General features: G+C 36.8%; 1 protein-coding gene and 1 non-coding gene across 2 annotated transcripts in view; one reads left to right on the forward strand and one right to left on the reverse strand.

The window, feature by feature from the left end:
* Positions 1 to 22,795, reverse strand: part of LOC143201210 (CDAN1-interacting nuclease 1) — a 188,988-nt gene that overhangs the window by 39,748 nt on the left and 126,445 nt on the right. The window lies entirely within an intron of this gene.
* Positions 10,269 to 10,371, forward strand: LOC143201827 (U6 spliceosomal RNA). Its single transcript, XR_013007033.1, has one exon. It is a non-coding gene; the product is annotated as a U6 spliceosomal RNA (small nuclear RNA).

Below are 22,795 nucleotides of genomic sequence, written 5' to 3' on the forward strand. Positions count from 1 at the left end.
GTTGCGGGAGAGCTGCTTTAGACACGGCAGATGTCTCATGTCCAAATTTAATAATTCGACAATTAATTTTCGATGATTTCACTTGTTATCAATACGTCAAGGAAAAATATGATTATGGACTCAGATTAGACCATAAGCATTAACGAGGGTTGCCTTATATATATTTCGGGACGCCATAAAGATTAGCATCAGTATCAACATCATTTTGATTTACATATATATCTCTTTCAATTTATTATAACTGCGCTTTCTTTTCATACGAACCTGTCTTTTGACATTAACTTTTGTCTTAACCATGCAAAAGTATTTTCGGTGTTTCCTAAGATGGTTTTAAAAATAGCTTTAGTAATATTTATTCATCGCGGCTATAGTATAGCCGATTTGAAATGTAATAATTTATACAATATTTTACACATAAATGAAGATATGAAAAATAAAGATAAAGAAAACGAAAAATGGAGCGTAGGTTCAACGAGAATGATGGTGTTTATGGTGGTGAGTGTTTAAAAGAACGCCAGTGTCTAAATTAGTTTTTTTCTTTTTCGTTTCGGAAATTCCGAAGTTAAAGAACCTAGCTAGGTCGACCACTCGTTGAAAAGTCGATGAAATTTTCTAAACTTTCGATGTAAAATTATATACTTCATTTCGTGACTAAGCTATGAATTTCAATATTAGCTATCAAACAGTTTTAATTCTTCACATAAGCCATTACACATCGATTAACAGTGAAAAAAAAAAACTCTATGGATTAAGGGAAAGAAAATCGAAGCATGTTTAATGATAACTGAATTAATGTAACAATAATATTTAAAATGATTGAGGTCGTAGTGCAGAGAAGCTTCACAAGAATGATAAGAATAGAAAGGAGTTGTTCACCATTTGTTGAAGTAATGTAAATAATTGGGTGAGAAGCAATAAAGAAAAGGCCGACATTTTCTCAAAACACTTAAAACATGTTTTTAAGCATTTCCAGTCTGAGCTATATAAAAATGACGAAAATAAAATTAATAGCTTTCTAAATTCGCCATTTTAAATAGAATACTATATCTTCTATATACAGCCGATCTACACACCACAAAAGTAACTACTTATAATAACAACATCCGCAATCTTAGCATCTCATTAAGATCCAGTCACAGCAATAATGAACCTACAAACACACCTATAACTTTTATCCTGCATCGAAGAACATGTCTATCAGAAGAACAGAACATCATTGCCAACTCTCCCAAGCAGAGGATGTTAAATATCTTGGTATGCATTTAGATCGACGCCTAACCTGGAAGAAACACATACTCTCTAAGCGAAAACCACTTGGACTTAAATTATATCAAATGTATTGGCTCATCGAGCGCAAATCCAAGTTATAATTGCTGTATGAGTCTATACTCAAGCCTATTTGGTCATATGGATCATAGGGATATGGATAATCCAATTGTGAGGTACCGCTAACAAATTTAATATACCCATCACTTAATGGTTACAAAATAAAGTGTTGCGTGCCGTTGTTGATGCTCCGTACTATGTTTGAAATGAAGTATTACAATGCGATATTCCTCTAGAGCCTATAATGAGTGTAATTCAACGAGCCTGTGTGAAGTACTTACGTACTAGTCGACTAAAAAGTTTAACACCATCTGATCTGACTATTGGGCATATATAGAGTTTAGAATAAGCTTTAGTATAAGACTAATTAATTAAGATATTATTTCATACAAGAGATCGCTTTATGAAGTGATTTTCTACATACCATATATATATATATATATATATATATATATATAATATAAACATAACAAATATTTATTGCCTATTAGGCATATTGTAGAACCACTAAGAGTAATAAAAAAAGTTCTAATATCCACTGTTTTAATAGTGTTGGATTCAAAAAACCAGTCGCTACTATATAATTTATTAAGAGAGTGTCTAAACCACTTATATCCTCAACCAATTACAAATGTAGTAAAATATAGTCAGACGTTTAAATCAACCGCATTAAAGGACCCAAACATCCCTATCGATCGACCATCTGATGAAATCATCATGCCACCGAAAGACATCAATGAAAAACTAATCGACCATCCCAGGAGATCAAGCCCAATAAACGTCAACCGGTGGCAGGTAGGCTCGGTAGCGATGCGACGCATTGAGCTGATCGAGGGGGGCATCAAAAGGAGCTTCAGGGCGTGATATACGCACCAGAGGTGGTCTGGGGAAAAACTGATTCCGCAAAGGTACATGCATGCTGCGCGCTCTTTGTCACTTTTGGATACGGCAACCGTGCGTGTGATATGGACAGGGGCTGTTTTAAATGTCGCAGGCCGGTACTGGATTATTTTTTAATTATGCTTATTTAGCTAAAACTTCAATATATATCAAACAGCATATATTATTGATTAGTGTGTAAAATTCGTATAAATACGTTCACTTTGAAGAATATGTGATTTATTATTATTTATTTTTTACTTAACCTTACATTCTTTTTTACTAAAATTATTTTTAACGAAACTCAATATTTCTTCCTCTAAAAATACGTTTACTGAAGTAAAGGTGAAGTTTTTATGCAAGGACATTGTACCCAAGATTGCACTCTTATGTTATAGATGCCATCTTGTAGTATTAAATATTGTTGACTATCAAAGGTATTTAATTACATAAAATTATTATCTTTTCCTACTAATACGGTCCTGCGAACATTTTAGTGAAAATGCACCCTTCAAAGAATTCAAAGTTAGTTTACCGTGTCTGATGTGTCAAGCTCAGTCAAGTACCGTATCCGAATCGTACATTGTCATTCTAACATATTGCTGTCGAGCTTACTGAAGCACTCCACCAGCAAGCCTTTTGGAGATTTAACTCTCCTCCGATAATCCAAGTTTGTTCGAGTTCGACGGTTTAAAATCTTTATAAGCCTGTGAAAATGTTTACTGAAACCGACTTTTTCCTCCCATTCTCATGTCTTTGTGTTTTGTGAGAAAATAGTTTACGGATATTTAGTACAAACGTTTTTATTTGTTTTTTTTTATAAAAAAAACTGAATTCTAACACGAACGAATGAATGAAGTCCTTAGTTTCTTTAATCACAAGACGAAGAAAATCTAAAGGTTTCATTAAGTATCATCGAAATAATTAAATGTTAATTAAATTATTAAATGTTAAAGTTAATTTTCGCATTTTTCTATCATACTTATCAATTTTCAACAGAAAGCGATAATTGTTCCTATATTCGAAATATAAGACATCAATTGTCTGGAAGGTGAAGCAATGCAAACTTCAAAGAGCTCGTGAGGAGACAAGCTGGTAAGAGCAGACTCAATCGCGGTTGAGTTGAAAAGATTTTCGCATTCCGCAAGTTTATGGAGGAACGTACTACATGTGAAATGAGTGCGACTGTTGTTTTTACTGTTTTCTCTTTGCTTTTTTTGAGCATTGGAAACTGGATGTTCGCCACAAATTTATTAATTTTTTTCAGGTATCGAACGATGGTGCCATTAGCAGTGTGCGTGTGTAAAATGATTTCTCAAATTCATTTGAGATCCGAACTGGTGTTCATCAAGGAGATGTCGTCTCTACTGCCCCTCAATATACTAGTGCATGCAATTAAGTGAAAAGTATTTAAAAACAGTCATGTCGTTCAATTTGATGCCACAAAACCATTAATCAATCTGATGATCTCGGATGATAGCGATATGATAATGCTGAAAGAGACATGGATCAAGATCATAAAAAATGATTTTAAAACTAGAAGACTAACATTTTACGAGGTCAGAACAACTGCGGTCGATCCACGGTGAGATTTTGTAAAGAGTATTCGGAATCCTGCGGCACCTACAGCCTATTGGATTACTGATAATGATTACCATCTTGATACTATGGATTATTGATACTATTAGTGCTATGTTGATTGTATCTAACCTCTGTAAATAATTTTTCCAATAATTCAAATTCAAACTGAAACTTAAATGTAAAATAGTAAGGATTAACACTTGGTTCTAATAATTCTGTGTAATATTTCATCATTATGATCCGCATTCACAAAATAAAATTCTTTGTTTTAACAGTAATTCGAAACATTATAATGAGCAGATACTAAAACTGGGGATTAGTTGCATTTTTATCAATTATCGTCGAAAATCCAACCAGGATTTGTTCAAAATATAAAAATGTTACCGTGAATCAATTAAAATATGTGTATCCAAGTTTTGTTGACATGATTACAGTCGATAATATCGATGAAGTCGCACTTATTATAATATATTTGAATCTAATCTTAATCGCATTTAATTACCGTATTACAGTATCCTGTCAGTCAGTGTAAATATTTAAAGATATTATTAATATAATGGTTTTTAGTAAAATTATTAATAAATCTCTATTCTTGAATCCGAAGGTCTCGTCAATCTGACGCCAATTACAAAATAATGCTTTGGTTAATGTGGAATAATAATCATCCTAAATCCTCATATTAATCCCATACTTTGTACAACTTATATAATTTTATTCGTATATTTATTACTTTATTTGGATTTAACTATTGACGATTTAATTTTTTTGTTAATTTTATTTTACTGCTTTCATGTTTTGTCACAAAGGGTTAAATAGTATTAAAAATAAATTAGTAATCTTGCAAAAATGTTATTTTTCGAACAGGTATTAAAAGACATGAGCGCATAAGCATGTTCTCTCTTTAGTAAAGGAACTGTTGATAACATGATTGGTTCAACATCAAGCGACTATATTTGGCAGGAAATAACAATTGTCTGGCTTTTGAGAAACACCTTGAAATACTATATATTAAGTAGCAGGAAACATGAAAATTCAGCAAAAAAAATTCAAACGAATAAGTGTTACGTTAAACATATAGTCTCATGTGTGTCTAATTGACTCAAATAGAGTAACTAAAGAACGAAAGAAATTTTCATGACAAATAAAAGATAGTTTTTATATCTCTGCAATCATTTAAAGGTTCTAGAATACGGGAAGAGTGAAAAATCGTAGAAATATAGTAACTGTAGAGCCGATTAAATGTATGTTAATGGAATATTTGTAAGAAGCTGCGACTTCATCGTCATGTAAATTTTGAAGCAATACGACTTAAGGCCGTCCTTCAAGTCATAAGAGTCAAATAGTTCCGTGCTAGCTCTCGAAGAGAACGGTCGTGTCCGGTCCGCCGAACCTACCTGCGCTTCCGAGAATTACCCGAAACTTTCCCTAAGACGGTCGACCCGTTATCACGTTTCACCAGTGCCTACGTAAAAAAAAAAAAGCGTCTGTAAGCGCCGAAAAGGCGTTTTTACAGACAAGGCAATGGCGTCATGTACGTCAGAGCCGACGTCGCCTCCTGAACATAATCCCAGTGTTTCAAATTCAAATGGACCATCTTCAGAAGACAGCCGAGAAGTGCTTATAACGGAATTGAGAAAACAGAACGAAGACCTGCGAAAGCAGATAGCTGACCTTAAAACGTTCGCAAAAGCCCAAACAGACGCCCTGAACAAACAGACGGAAAAGCTGGAAAAGAGCGAAAAGGCTTCCGAAGAGCTCAAGGAAGAAATAAAAACTCTCACAGCTACGATAACACAATTCATGAAGCATCAAAGAGATGCCATGGAAGTAAAGATTCCCGCTGTCATAGAAATTCAGTCCCAGACACCAGCTAAACCGACACAACACTTAGACCAAACTGAAGACTCAGAAGACGGTTTCACCTTGGTGGGAAAAAGGAAAAGAGGGCCCGTCACTCCACCTCAGGAAAGCCAGCTGCCGAAGGCCGGCAACAAGGGAAAACAGGCTCCCAAATCACAACCCAATCCGGTAGCCAAGCCAGCCACTAAATCTACCCAATCGAAAGCCAAGGCTAACGTACAGCCTTCGATTACAAAATTTGCCACCAGACCAGTGCAAAACAAGCCGACCACCAAGACGGCCCCACAGCCAGTACCGAAACAAGTTACCACAAGACCAACCCAAGACCAGCCTACGCAGGTAAGTAGCCAGGTCACTAAACAAGTCTTAACCTCCACAGCAAAAACAGTGCCAATCGTTTCGGCGACTGTTTCTCAAAGTCCCCCAAAGGAAAAAATTCCGCCTATAGTGCTCCGTGATAAGAAGAGGTTCATGGAGCTCATTAGAATTACTAAGGCACAATCAATAGACATTATAACCCGAAATAAAAAGGACGGCATTTTCTTATTCGTCGCCACAAGCGACAATTACCGTAAACTTACTACCCTGCTCGAGGAAAGGAATTACCCTTACCATTCCTTCTGTCATCCGGAGGAGAGAGCATTCCGGGTAATAATAAAAAACATCCCAGAATCACTCTGCATTGACGAAGTACGTGAACTTCTCTTTGATCAAGGCTTCCATCCCAAATTTGTGCAAAGATGGAAATTAAAATCCGGGATAGAACTACCAATTGTTCAGGTAGTTGTCCCTCGCGAAGAGCGACAGATCATATATATGACCAAACTCGGCGTCATCACAGTGAAGGTCGAGGTCCAGAGAGGAAACGGCCAGCCAGTGCAGTGCTTCAACTGCCAGCTTTTCGGGCACTCCAGCTCATATTGCCGAGCCTCTCCACGGTGCGTCAAATGTGCCGGGCATCACGACACTAGATCCTGTACCAAAATCCCAGAAGCACCTCCAAAGTGCAGCAACTGCGGTGAAACTCATACCGCAAACTTCAGCGGTTGCACCTGCCGTCCTGCTCCAAGAAAACCAAAAATTCCGACCGAAACCAGACCTCCACAAGGTTCTGCATGGAGTAACCAAGGTGGCAGAAAGCTAGCCCAAAAATTAGCCAGCGCTACCCAGCCTGCTCCAACTCAAACTCCTGCTCCAACCAATACACCGGACCTTAACTCCACAATGCAGGCGTTTACTGACCCGCAGGCTTTCCTACAAGTGATCGCCCTGGCTCACCAACTTGCTCGTCTTTTTCCAAATGTCGCCGCCTAAGCGGCAACACTTACCTGTCTCTATAACTTTCAGCAGCCTTTAACTCTTCGAAATGGCTGTTCCGAAATCTCTTATACTGATGACATGGAATGCAAATAGCTTACGCGGAAAGCAAGCGGAATTGGAGGACGTCATAACATTCTATGACGTCGACATCGTGCTCATCCAGGAAACTTTCCTGAAACCTTCGCATCGTCTCTCTTTCGAACACTTTTTTGTCTACAGAAACGATAGAACTCCGGGTCGAGGCGGTGGAACCGCCATTCTCGTCAGAAAAGGAGTCAAACACGAGCTCCTTCCATCGTTATCAGTAAACAACTTCGAAACAACCTCCATTAAAATCGATATCCAAGAACGTCCCTTCGTGATTACATCCCTGTACAGGAAATCTTCTGCATTCAACTATGCCGAATACCGATCACTCGTCGAAGGAAAATTTCCGAAAATAATAGGTGGCGACTTCAACGCCCACCACCCCACCTGGGGGTGTTCCAGAGCGAATCCCGCAGGTAACGCCATCGTAGCTCTAAGTGCAGATCTGGGCTACGGTCTTGCCTTGCCAGATGAACCCACCCATCACCCTAGTACAGTCTCTCAAGGCGCAGCAAGAATCCTAGATTTCTTTATTCTTCAAGACGTAAATCGCGATTCCGAAGTTCGAGTCCTTGACGAACTAGACTCTGATCATCGTCCGATCCTTCTCAAACTCGGAAACTGCGCCACCACTCAAGTCCCACTAACAAGATTCAGGAAAAAAACCGACTGGAAAAACTACCAATCTCTTCTCCTGAAATCCGATCCAATTCCGAAAATTAACACACCAGAACACCTCGAGGAAGCCGTACTCAAGCTAACTCGTGATATTCAGTCTGCTCACGAATCTTCCACAGTCAAAATTTCATCACAACCCCAGCCGTGGAAAAACAATCTTCCCGCTTCTCTTAAACGTGAAATTCGCATCAAAAACGGTTTATGCAGATTAGCCCGATTCACCCTTGATGCTGCAGACAAAAGGGAGGCGAACAGAGCATGCAAGAGGGTAAGGGCGGCCGTCTCGACTTGGCGAGCAATGAAATGGAACTCATTTCTCGCGGACCAAAGGCTGGATGGCCCCCCTTCCTTCTGGCGTGTCTCCAAATGCCTCGTGGGGAAGACGCACAATGTCATCCCTCCCCTGAAGTCAGCGGTTACAGGAAATTTTGCAGTCACTGACCAAGAAAAAGTCGAGCTCCTTGCAGAGACCTACGAAGCTCAAATGAAATGCCTCCCACCCGCACAGAACACTAAAACTAAAGACATTGACACTGTCATCAACGAATCCAACTCCGTCAAAAGACCAGTAACCCCCGCCTTTCTTCTCAACCATTTTGTATCTCCAAAGTCTCTACAGACTATGATCGGCAAACTTCAAACCAAAAAATCTCCAGGTTTCGATGGAATATCGATTACCCAGTTAAAAAAGCTCCCGCATAAGCAACTCGCAGAACTGGCAAACATTATTAACTCCATCATGAGACTGCAACACTTCCCGGCGTCTTGGAAACACGCACATATAGCGGTTATACCCAAGAAAGGAGCAAAATCATCTCCATCTGATTACAGGCCTATCAGCCTTCTCAGCGCCATTTCGAAGCTTGCCGAGAGGGCAATACTCTACGCTCTCAACTCTTTCACAAAGGAAAACAACATCATTCCAGATGAACAATTCGGCTTTCGCGCTCACCACTCATCCGTCCATCAAGCTTCCCGTCTGGCTGCACACATCCATCATGCTCTTGACCAACGTAAAAAGCTTGGAGCAGTTCTTCTGGACCTAACCAAAGCCTTCGACAAGGTCTGGCACGACGGATTGTTCGCAAAGTGCGTGCGGTTAGGCCTCCCAGAAGACCTAACCGCTCTCATCAAGTCCTATCTCTCGGACAGATCTTTCCAGGTCAAGATCAGGGCGTCACTTTCCAGTCGTAAACAAATCGATGCTGGCGTACCTCAAGGTTCCCCGCTGGCCCCAGCCTTATTTAATCTCTTTATTTCAGATATGCCGAGAAAAGAGCATATTGACGTCGCCTTTTACGCTGACGACACTGCTTTCTTCACGGCCGCCAGGTTCGAAGTTACAATTCATGAGCGTTTACAGAAGCAGCTCGATCATGCGGTCAAGTGGTTCAAATTCTGGAGGTTGCAAATCAACCCCCTGAAAACCCAGGCCATCATTTTCCACAAGAAGCGTTACGCACTGCGCGTCTCGCAACTTAAGATCGACACCGCAATAATTCCATGGCTGGATAACGTCACGTACCTAGGTCTTCACTTCGACCGGCGGTTCGGTTGGCATTCCCAAATCCAGAAAGCAATCCAAAAAGGTTCGGGGATAGCAAACCTGCTATCTCCTCTGATCTGCCCTTCTAGCAGGCTTCCCATCTCCATCAAATGCTTATTTTACAAGATGTTAATTCGGTCCGTACTCCTCTACGGATCTAATGTCTACTTCAAGTTTGTTACACCCAACCAGGTCAAACGGCTTCAAGTTTTCCAAAATAAGCTCCTCAGGAGAATATTAAACGCTCCATGGTTTGTCAGAAATAATCAAATCCATAGGGAAACTGACACTCCAGAAATCAAGCACTTCATATCTCAATCATTCCACAAACAACAACTCAGCTCAAGTTCTTCTGAAAACGCGCTTGTTCGCGAGCTGGTCGACATGCTGGGAGCTTAGCACCGCGTCACCGCTAAGCTCTCCCCCTTTTCCAGGCTGAAACGACCTCATCCGTCGCTACAGTCATAACTTTTGCCCCCATACAACAGTACCCAGTTGTGTGTTAACTCAGGTTCGCGAATCAATAGAATCGCCGGGCTCTCGTGCCCATTAACGGCTGCCCGATCAGCGGGTGCCATATCCCCAAATTTAATGCAGTAGCAGTAGTGATCCACAGGGGTCAACTGTGAGGCGGTTTCGGTTTAGTGTATTGGTAAGCCCAGAGGCAGTCCCACATAACCCGGTCCAACTTGTCACTCCAGGGCAAGTCTCCGCGACCAGGTATGCGTCATGCATTCCACCGCCTGGTTTTTAGGCCAGAACAAAAAAAAAAAAAAAAAAAAAAATCATAAGAGTCAAGAGAGTTAAACTTTTTGAGTTAGTAGTAGTGTGAATTTGTAGTGTGAATAGTATTGTGAATGGATAATAATATAAAATAGCACTAATTTTATAGAATAAGCCGCATAGAAGTTTTCTTTAATTACATTTCTTTAGTTACAATCTTTATATTACACGCATATTGCCATTTTAGCTAAATTTTATTACATTTTATGTACTCGCTTCGGCGGTACATATAGCAAAATTGGAACGATACAGGGAAGATTAGCATGGCCCCTGACAATGACACAATCGTAAAAGAACACGCCGATTCCATTATCAATGCAGTTAGAAGATCTACTCCTATTAACACCACAAAAATAAACAAATTACCGGTACCATGATGGAATAAAGAGTGTGCTAGGGTAATAAAGGATAGGAAAAGGGTCCTTAAAAGATTCAAATGAAACCCAACATCCGAACTCTTTCAAAATTACAAAATATTAAAGGCAATTGCGAGAAGAACTATTCGGCAAGCAAATTTAAACTCTCGGGGAAAATTTACAAGTAGTCTTACCCCGTAAACCTCATCACATGCTATATGGAGGAAAGTATGCATAAAAGGCACCCCACAACCTAAAATACCAGTAATGGTTGATGGAAGTCAACGTATTGAAGACCTGTGTGAAATGACTGAAATATTTGCAGCATACTATCATTCCATATTAAACAAACATAAGGAAGAAAAGGTGAACAGCAATTATGAGGTAAGCAAAAATGCACACGATTTTTTGAATATTCCATTCACAATTGTAGAGCTTAATAAGGCCATGAGTAAGGGCAGAAACACATCTTCTGGACTAGATAACGTTTGCTTCCCATTAATCAAAAACCTAACTCAATCATAACACTTCCACTTGCTTAATATCTACAATGAAGTTCGGGTGAGGGGACATTTGCCTTTGTTGTGGAAGCAGTCGCTATTAGTCCCTATATATAAGCCAGGTAAGCTACGGCGTTCAGAATCCAGCTACAGGCCTATCATGTTAACCAGTCACCTATGTAAAGTACTTGAACACATAGTCTGTCATAAGTTGATATATGTGATTGAAAAGCAGAGACTACTAAATAATCGTCAGAAAGGCTTCATTAGAGGATACTCTACACTTGATCATTTGATCGGGTTTCAGGAGGACCTTTGTGAGGCGTTTTATACGGGAGAACATCTGACTGCAGTCTTTGTTGACTTAGAGCAGGCCTTTGACTCCATCAATATCGATAGCATCCTGAAACAACTATCTAACTGGGAAATAGGAGGCAGAATATTCGACTTCATTGCATCCTTCTTGACTAACAGAAGCTTCCGAGTCAGGGTTAATGGAGTAATACCTACAACATATCACCAAACCAACGGCGTACCTCAGGGCTCCTGTATTAACCCATTACTATTCATAATTGCTATGAAATCCATTAACAAAGTCATTGCCACTTATATCAACGCCTGAATCTATGCAGAAGATGTGGTTATCTACCACAAACATACTAACCATAAGTACAGCAAATCTCTATTACAGAATTGCCTTGATGAACTGCCTGCGTGGGCCGGATGAAATGGGTTGAAGTTCTCAGCAGAGAAGACCGTGAGTGTTCACTTTTGTAGACGGAGGAACTGTTCGCGAATAGCAACAATAGTGATGGAGGGTAAGAACCTGATAAACAAACCAGAACACAAATTCCTTGGTTTGCTGTTCGACCATAAGCTCAACTAGCTCCCACACATAAATTATATCAAGAATAAATGTTTGGCAGACTTAAGTCTACTGAAGACCCTTTCCAACATCAATTGGGGAGCACACAGAACATCGTTGAGCAATATATATCAGGCGCCGATAAGAAGCAAATTGGATTATGGAAGCCAGTGTTATATTACCGCGCCACCTTCATACGCGAAGAAATTGGGTCCCATACAAAACGCCGCTATTAGAATCATATTGGGAGCATTCCGCACTAGTCCGGTTGAAAGTTTGCAGTGCGAGGCAGTGATTTCATCACTCGAGTCACGGCGAGAGCTCCTGCTACTAAACTATGCAAGCTCCCTCAAATTCCGCCCAGAGTTGGACCAGTTTAATACCTTTTTCCTACCTAAAACAAACTGGACCATTATAAGGAAGAGGCACTTAAACCCCTCATTAATCTTCCAGAGGATATGTAAAGGATTAATGATTGTGATCCCAGATGCAAAATGTAGAATCAGTAATATACCACCATGGCAGTTCTCAAGAATACACATAGTCCTCTCTATGAAGGTTCTGAATAAAGAAACAAATAGCTCTTCTACAATAAAAAGCTTCTTTAGACAGATAATTGAAGAGAACTATTCAAATCATTTTATCAGCTACACGGATGGTTCAAAACGTGTGAACTTTGTGGGTGCTGCTTATACGTCTAGTTTACTCGAGAGACACTTTTGGTTCCATCACTGACCTCATGACTGACCGATAACATACCTCTGGGTCCCCTCCCATAAAGGAATACATCTGGATCAAGTTAAACGAACTGTTTAGCAAAAAAGATGCCAAACTCTATATGAAGGGCCCAAATAGGCAATTGACCCAATTAGAATGGGACCTTCTCATAAAAAATAATAAATTATGGGAAGTCAAGAGGATCTTTTATCAATCTATAGACCATAATAACATGAGTAGACGTAAGTCAAGCGTCCTTGCTCGACTGCGAATGGGGCACTGCAAACTGACACATAAATATTTGTTGAAGGAACAGAGCCCGCCCTTATGTGATTTGTGCCAGATTCAACTTAGCGATCAATATGATGATTTGAGGAGACAACTTGATATGCCGACAACACTGGAACAATTGGTCCAACCTGAGCAACTGAATCTGTTGATTGAATATTAACAGACCATAGACCGACTTCAACATCTGTAACATACATTTATTATTGTGGAATTGAAAAATTTTATTGATTATATATAATCTACTGCCCAAGAGGCTGACTGGTGTGATGCCCCTTGTAATTTAAGTCTCATTGATAATATCATCATATAAGTTAGTCGCTTACTAATACCTACTGTTGAATAAAGCCATTTTTTTCCACTGATTTAATTGCAGCTAAGATTTGTATTTGATGATAATAATATATAATTGATTGATTTGTTTGTATTTAATCAAATAATGTTGTTAATTTGTTCTTGGAAACACCACTTAATATTAACTATTAAATCATTTACTGCACGGTTATTTTTTTTGAAAAAATACCCTAAAACCGAATCATCACCCGTTAATCGATCGTTAAACATTCGACCCAACAACGACATAACGATGGCTGTTCCTTTTCGTAATAACAATGTTTAGTCTCTGATTTATTCGATCATAAATTATCGGCGTTGTCAGCATCAGGCGGACAAACAGATAACAGGAATTTTCTGATAAATACATACAGTTTATCCTTCGAGGGAGCAATAATTTGATTCAAGGCAAATAATCGCTTTTATATTTGCTTATAAAACTATTTCTAAAAGGATTAAGCGCGTTCGGATATTAGAGATATCAACCATCATGAGCGAGGCGCAGGGAAAGGATCTCGGTTGTTTGGCGCCAACGGTTTGATCTAATCAATGCGTGAAACGTAGAAGCGGGTTGAACTTGTTCCAAATATAACCAGGGGGCGTCAAAGTTATGTCTCTATATATATATATATATATATATATATATATATATATATATATATATATATATATATATATATATATATATATATAATATATATAAATATATATAATTTAAATTTAAAAAACAATCCTGAAATGCTGGGATTTGGAAAGGTTGCAAAATTTTGCGTATCCTAATCTACTCGTCAGGAGCATCGCAATTCAGGCTATACAGCCATAACCGCAGAACTCTATAAGTTCATAATCAATACTTTGGGGAGTATTTTTTAACCAATGCTATTAGTGTCGCGAATATTTTTCACCAAATTAAACCACAATTGGCGATCGACTGTAACCGTTCTGGCCTCGGACAATGTTAGTCGTCTATTTTCAGACCATTTTCTATAATCGTGATCCATGTATACTGCGAATTTGCTATTTGTGTTTCCCCGCCGAAGGTCCAAATATTTCACTACATAGGTCTGTGATCAATTCATTCGACAGATATGTCCAAATCATTATAATCCTCGTCTCTGGATTCGTTCATCAACTGTTCACTGATTATCGGATCTTAAAATAGTGATTTTAATTATTATACGATCTTGAAGAGAAACCCATATGATTTACAATGAGCATTTGAAAGGCTTCAAGCTTACAGATATACTGTAACAACGTTCAAGTCCCCAGACGGACAAGATTCGGAGGAGGTGAATTTAGGTCTTGATAGTAATATTTTCTCTCTACATATACAAGGATAAACAGGAAAAATGAAGATTAAATTGGATTGTACATACAACAAATATTTTCAGTTTTGTATTCCAAATTATATATAATATGAACAAGTCATTCTATATTATATTATAAGTGCATAGCCTGGTAAACAAAATAAATGTAGACTTAAAAGGCAAAATATATTGTTCGGCAGCATTCCTGGACTCAGGCCTTCGATAAAATGGGGCATTTCAACAAAGCAGTGCTGATGTATCTTCTATGTAATAATGTATAAATATGAATATTGTATCAATATTTTCCCAGTATTATATATTATGGCATAGATTTATTTTTATTAAATTCGATTTAAAATTGTCTATGTTGCGTGGTGAAAGGATTGTCTTCAGATTGTCTCCAATGTTCAGTCTGCCTCTATTATCAATATAGTATCTACATTCCAGGACGATGCATTTATTACTTTAATTAGTGGATGTTCATGTGTGAACTTGCAATGGCCTAACCTAAAGTTGCATATATCAATAATTACTAATTCCTCCATGCAGATTATGCTAAATAACTTGGAAGAAGTACATACTGGCTAAACGAAATCAATTTGGACTTATTGGACATTGGCTCATCAGGCATATATTCACTATCATTAGATAACAAGGTATTTCTGAGCAAATCACTACTTATATTTAGTTAAATGGAACAATTATGATGTACTGCTAGCAAGTCTTCATTCATTGTAGCTGTCATTCAACGATTCTAAAATAGTGTTAGGCGAAATTGTCGATGCTCCGTACTACATCTCTAATGGAATGATACTAATAATGGTATATATATAGACTTTAGAGTAACATTTAGAATAATATACCTTACACTGGGTAGATTGTTGAACTAGTTAGGGTAATAATAAGAAAATATTATTTTGTATCTACCAATTTTTTAAAACTGGGAAATAAGTATTGATACTAAAGATGGATATAAATAGAAATATAATGTGACAATGAAATGTTTCTGCGTCATTACATTCTTTGAATCAGTGATACAGACATTTATGGGTTGTTCAGTCTCATTTTATGTAAGTAATTGTTGTTGGTGCATTGCTTAATCTTAACTATGAAGAAATTAATGTTAATGGAAAAAACATTTTGGTATTCTTGAAATATTGTGGGAAAATCGATAATTAAGGGAAATAAATTAAAAGAAGATCGTTAATTCGCGATGTCGAACAGGTTTTCGTCTCTCCTCTTCAGAACATATCTTTTTTCAATTATATCTCGATGATCCACTCACTAGACACGTTCTATTCGAAAAGTTCAAACAGTGTCTGGATTGTTCTCGACCCTAGTCGTTTGTCGAAACTTTAATAAAACTCTTAAGCTGGCCTCCTGCTCTCGAGTCAATCGGATGGCCCTGGGACGCGAAAGGCCGGTGTCGCCGCCGTGCGAAACTGCAACTGTACGGCCCCGAACTGGCGGAAGGTAAATAGCGAAACAATTACACGATCCGATGCCGCTGCCTCAGTTTCGGCAAACAGCGAGTGATGCTGATAATGCAGGATTCCTGTCGTCGGTCCCTCCCTGTTCCCGTGTCCGACTGCACGGAGGACACGTGATGCCCCCCGGGATGTTCTCACTATCTGAAGCGATCCCGCTCTTGTGTAATTCGGTTGTTCCCTCAGTTTCTTGCAGTTCGACGAAGTCGCACAATAAAATTGATGATGATTAGATTTATCGATAAATTATAACGCTACTGTGATCAAAAATAGTAAGAATTAATTTATGAATTTTACAAATTTTTAAAATTCATTAATATATTATTACTAGTCGTTGCCGACTAACTTATAATTTGTCTCTACAGTGACTTAAAACTAGGTACTCATCTAGGAGGACGCATTAGTCTTCATTTAGTCTTTAATAAAATCAATTTAGTAACACTTTTCAGCGTCTTACCGTTTAGTTCAGTTTACTACACAAGTATAACATTTTACACGGTTTGGTTCTTTTGAGTTTGGGCCCTAGTTCAGTGTTACTCAAGATGAACACTTCGGTGTTAACATGCATGTAGAGATCTTCCTCATGCCCTACTTTGAATATCTTAATTTGCTCCATGGTTTCGGTGTAAGTAATTGTTCCTATAGTATCCGGGCGCTTTCTCAATATTTCTCAGGACCTTATTCTCAAATAATTGTATTGTGTTGATATTACTTCTTGCCGAATACCCTCATAACTAAGTTGCATAGGTTCGTATAGATTTTGTGTTAGTAGTTTTTCATACAGCAGAAACTTACAATATAAAAGATCCAAAATAGACTTAAAATGAGGTCTTCGTGTCGGTTTTTGAATCTAATAAATATCCAGGGTTTTTATGAAACTAAATTAGCCGAATAGGCTTGATATGAATGAAATTCGAGCGACGAATTAGTTGTTAAGAAGCTATTTATATTTTTTTATCATAGTAGTATACATTAATATCATAGTATATATATTAAGATGGAAATGTATAAAGTCCTAAGCCTTTTTGGGAATTGGGCTTTTTAATTACGAAAAAAAAACAATTAGCAATATTGTTTCCAACTCTTATAGTTTTCTGAAACAAAAAAAAAATACAAAAATTTCTTAATTATTACAGAGGCCTGTTTTTTGCAAAATTTCAACTATTTGAAAAAAATTACTTCTGTTTTTTATCTTTCCGATTTTTTTTACATAAAAAAAAATTAGAATCCGTGCTTTTATGATACGGAGAGATATGCAAATAATATTTCAACTAAGATGTTTAAATATAACTTAAGATATGTCAAAAGTTTTGAATATAGTAGATTAAATCTTTTAAGTTTAAGTCAACATAACTCAGGGTCACTATTTTCTGAAGCTGTTCTAGCTAGCGAGCTTTAACGAGCTATTCTAGCATTTTTAGAAGGATCAGAAATTTGTGGTTCAAAGAAGTTGATTCGATCTTGAGTACCAATAGTAATGCTTATTAACAATTTCAATTGTTTGCGTCTTAGCGTGTATGTGTTTCTGTAAAGAGTCGTTGACGGCTTATTAGTTCAGTTATGTCATGTTACAAAAATCGTTAAAATATCATTAAAATATATTTGAATTTTTTTGAAGTATCAATGTTAACTACTAAATGGTGAAAGGTGTACATATAACACGCATAAAAATTATAGTTTAGATCTTAGACGGTCAAAAAGCTTTTGCAAAAAAAGCAAGAAAGTTATAGATAGAGTAGTAAAGGGCACATTTATTATGTTTTATTTTATAGTCTCCTTTTTACCACTTAGGGTTTAAATTGGGTTCCGAATTACGTTACTGGGAATTAAGCCTTTCAACTGACCAGTTATCAACTTAAGTTTTTAATGGAACTGGAATGGTTTATTCTGTCACGCTTATTGCTTATAATTTGTTATCAAAATCAAAAATAGGTAATTGAAAGAACATTGTCTTACATCATGTTTAGTTTTCTAATAAATATTATAAATAAATCTCCGTTACGCTTACTATAACTAATTTAAATCGTGGATATCGCGGATGGGTCAGCGCTTTCCACTTTAAATGGATGTAGCGATAATCGTTAATTATTATCATTCGGATTATACGTTTATTTTTACTATTCATACGGCATTCTTACATAAAAACACTATATCTAGCTTTGATGGTCAATTATCATCTTGCTAAAATTCCGAGGGCGGTCAGCATTTAATACATGAAACCAAATGATGCCAAAACATGAAATAAGTTTACAGTAATAAGTCATATCAACGTGGAAGTAATACTGCTAGAGAACAACGCAACGCAACAACAAAATGTGAAGTTGTATAGTGTGTAAATGTGACTTGCTTACTTTAATTGAAGTAGTCTAATTTAATTTTAATTTGAAAAATACATACTCATTTCAAATTTTAAAAGAAAACTTTTAGGAGGAAAATATTAATGTTTAATCTTAAATGAATACAAACAATTCTCGTGGCTTAATGAAATGCCTTTCAAATAAATAAATAATTTTATTAACACCTATGGCATTTATCGAAGAATATGTACACTAAATGCAGCAAGAAATATCTATAAATCGAAAGCACTTATTTTTAATTGCCGTATCATCTTAGATTAAAGAAAGCCATTTTTATAATGCTACGCCTTTAAAGAAGCAGTTTGTTGAGTATCGATAACTAAATTGTCAGTTAAGAGGTCTTATCGCTTCGATTTAATACCTCTCATAGAAAAATGTTTAACAAAGTGTAAAACGTTATTCTGTCATTGTCGGCCTCGTCAATTTGTCCCGATGGAAAACCACCTGCCACTCAATCCTGATACCCGGATCAAATCACGAATAAATTAGAGTAAGCAGAGGACCTCCCGCTAGCCTCTGCGGCCGAAGAGGAAGATATAAAACGTTCGTACAGCTGCGCCCTCTACAACCGGAGTTCCCCTCGGTTCGTTGTGCCGCCGGAGAGAGCGAGCGGGAGCCATAAGAAGAGGGAGACGGCGGAGGCGGCGTGTTGGTTCGTCGATGTTGAGCTTCATCGGAGAGGGCTACGCGTATTTTAATTTTAACACTCCATATTCATGACCCCGTATAATAAAGATGGATTCGAGTGGCGGATAATGCCTCTCCACCGTCGGCATATTGGCATTTTGTGTGCAACTGTTCACATCTGATCGAGTTGAAGTTCGAATTGTTTTGTTTGAGTTGTTAGACGATGATGATGGGCCGAGAGCCGATAAGTACCGAGAATAACAAGGCGTAATACTAAGAGTCACGAAAAACTTTGCCATACATACTTGGATGAAGCCTAAACGCTGGCCTAAGTTACCGTATTGCGTTTTATTCCTCATCAAAATAAATTCGAATTTATATTCATTTTATGTGTCGTTTTGATTTCTGTGGTAAAATTTTAATTCCGCCACCGGAAAACTTCTGATACTTCCAGACACAAGTCTCTTTTCGAAGCAGATTTACACTATTAAGGGTGTTTTTGAGAGAACGAGACGAATCTTTCTCGGGCGGGTAAGACCCGCACTGGTTTTAATCGTTTTCTTTAATCGCATTAGTCCTTGGCAGTACGGAGTGCGCCATCCGCTTGTGAAGCTTCCCAGGACTTAACCCTGGACCCACGATTTATTTCTCACATTACCGTCATAGGTGTCGAAAATGGCTCGATTCCGTTTCATTTCAGAGAAGATTCAAAAATGGAAAATCATATTAATTATTTAGGAAATAAGCATAGAGCTTCTTGTGCAGTTCAACCTTATATAAATAGTAACTATGCTAGACTGTTTATTGCAAATTGAATAATATTGAACTGGACTAATTGTATAAATAATTGGATAGTATGGGCATGCTTTCCATACCGGTGAGCTATAGAGACGATTTATTGGTCTTGCGAAAATAATTACTGTGCTGCAGATTTGCTTTCTTAATTATTAATGATATGCAATGAATACGCAAAATAATATGAACACCTGATATATACACAATATTTATTTATTAATAATGTGTTTAGCATTTGCTTTCAAAATGGCTGCAATTCTTGGAAGTACACAAATAGTCATATTGGTTAGTTGTCGATCTTGATCTTATATAATTTTTTGGTCAATTTCAATTTTAAAAACTTCCTTTACAGATTGCGTCGCTCATGGCATTTGTGAATAATATTCTGAGTATTATTATATTTTGTAATTTTCATTGAAATTATCCTCAATTCTACAATGATTCTATCTAACGAAGAAAACAACTGGTTCCTTAATCATAATGTTTCTACTTAATATGCGACTCTGAGGTTTTATGAAAATGTCAAGTTCTTCACATATATTCGTGCCCTTTCCTCTCGATTCTCTATCAGTACCGTCTGCAAATCATTGACTCCCTGCGTGCACAGCCTTATGTCAAATCCCATTGTTTGTAAACGCATTAATATATGTTTGTAATATGTATGTATATAATTCATTTCATGTAGCAATGATTGTAAGATAGCCAGAAAAGACTGCATCGTATTTAGCAAAGCATCGTTTCCTGCCTCTAATCATCTGTGTGCTTTCACCTGCCTCTGATAGTTTTTCACGGAATTTTACGCTACAAGGAGCAAGATGTCATTATTACACATTCATTTAAAGAAAGCCCGATTTTGTCACAGAATAAGTAATGACAATTTCTGTATTCGTTTGACTTGGTGCAATCGTATCGTAGGTGCGTCAAAAATATGATATTGTCTATGATATATATATATATATATATATATATATATATATATATATATATATATATATATATATATATATGTAGGAATGTTGGTCGGGTCGGTTAGTTTGGCGCTGCGATTATTTGTCAGAACACTCACTACTATTCTTGGAAGGAATTCGTACGAGAACTGAAAACACTGGTTTAATAATCAGTTGTTTATTTCGATATTAAGTGATACATGTGGTCGACGGGAGAATTGACAGGATATTAGGTTAGGTAGAGGAAGTACGGTAGCGCTGTGGAAGTGGTACTGTTACAGGGAGATGGAGAAAAGAGAAGAGAGCGAGACGTCGTCGTGATGGTCTTTTATACCCTGGAACTGCATGGTACCAATCCACCGGCGTTGCCAACCTTTTTACTTGTTGATGTATTCGTGGTGGCCTAAAGGATCGTGGCGATCGCCACATATATATATATATATATATATATATATATATATATATATATATATATATATTAAAAGTTAGACATTCAGTGAATGTTTCTCTACCATTAATTAATTTTTATATATACACATGTGTCTACTTTTATCTAACTATGGTTGTACACACTTTGGATGTAACGACGACATTGTAATGGCCCGTTCATCAGCGTCGCTATAACTAAAATTCATTGAATAGTTTTTTCTTTGAATTATTAAAACCCAATGTTTTAACTTTACTTATTATATTACATATAAAAATATTACGCAAAACCAGTTTACATCTAAGAAAGTAATCAAGTAAACGCAGAAACAAAATGTAACTTTTTCTATTTTTAAGTCTGATATCTTACAATAGCAAACATAATGCGACCTAATCGTTGAATAAATCGTGAGGTCTTAAAGATAATTTAGATGTTACATTAACAATGATAATGTTTCCTAAAAATCTTATTGTCGAGTCGTCCGAATGGCCGGAATTTATGAATAAAATATGCCGTTTCATATTTAAACAATCTTATGTTGATATGTCGCTCATTGTATAGTTGGTGATGATGGAAGATCATAAAGCTTCTCGGTTATTTATGAATGAATTTTATGATATGTATTAAGACTGTTGTGCAGTCCCGTTGATGTTTTCTTGGTGTTAAAGATAACAAGGAAGTTTTACGTATTTTCGTAATAATTAGTCAGTGCCGTGCGTGGTGCAAGATAATTTTAATAATAATATTTTATTTTATTCTTAAACAGTAACATTTTGATATATCCACTTATTATATAGTTACTGATGATGGGAGATAGTACAGATTTTCGGTTAATTATGAATGAATTTCATGATGTGAATTAAGCCTGTTATGCAGTCTTGTTGATGTATTCTTGGCGTCAAAGATGACAAGGAAGTTTAAAAAAGTATTTTAGTAGTAATAAGTCAGTGCCGTGTATTTTATTTAAGTTAATTTTCATAAGTAATTTTTTTTAGTCGAGGGATGGACAAAATAATATAAGCATCTGACATACATAATATTCATTTATTAATAAGTTGTTGAGTCACAGTAGTCAGTGATTATGCCTTGAATAGTAAAATTAATTACGTTAAAAAAAAGTGTACGAAGAGGTAAATTTCCCACTTCAAATGCCATCTTCAATTTGGCGAATTTGATGGCGAAAAAAATACTTTTTAAAATGAAGCATGAAATGCATCAGTACACATCAGCATAGATTCCTACTGATATGTACTCTATATGTAATACTGTATTTATTTGCTTGTCGTTTAACATATAAACAATATTTGATAGATCAAATTATGTGTACGCATTCAATCAACCGGAATCAGATACGATTACATAATTTTTATTTGGAAGCTGTTAATTTTTTATGATTCTGATTCCGTAATGTTAGTCTGATAATGTTGATTTAAACTGTTTCTTTCATTTTTATTTCAAGAGTATGAAACCAACTTCCAAGAATAATTACAAATATAGTTCAATAAATCGTCATTTCTTTCAACTAAAATAGAAGAGTTTTAAATAAATAAAATGTTTTTCTCGATTTTTTTTCGTTTGAAAATTTTATAAGTGGCACAGTTGGTGGGATTTGGGAAGATCATAATGCTGTTCTCTTTTTAATTCATTCGATTAACTGGAATTAATTTAATTATCAACAAAAGATTTATTAAGAAATGAGACAGGTTAAAGTCGGATTGGAAATAATACC

This window comes from Rhynchophorus ferrugineus, unplaced genomic scaffold, assembly GCF_030347505.1.
Source record: "Rhynchophorus ferrugineus isolate W39M unplaced genomic scaffold, kcgeb_rfMv2 rfM8, whole genome shotgun sequence".
Taxonomy (NCBI): domain Eukaryota; kingdom Metazoa; phylum Arthropoda; class Insecta; order Coleoptera; family Curculionidae; genus Rhynchophorus; species Rhynchophorus ferrugineus.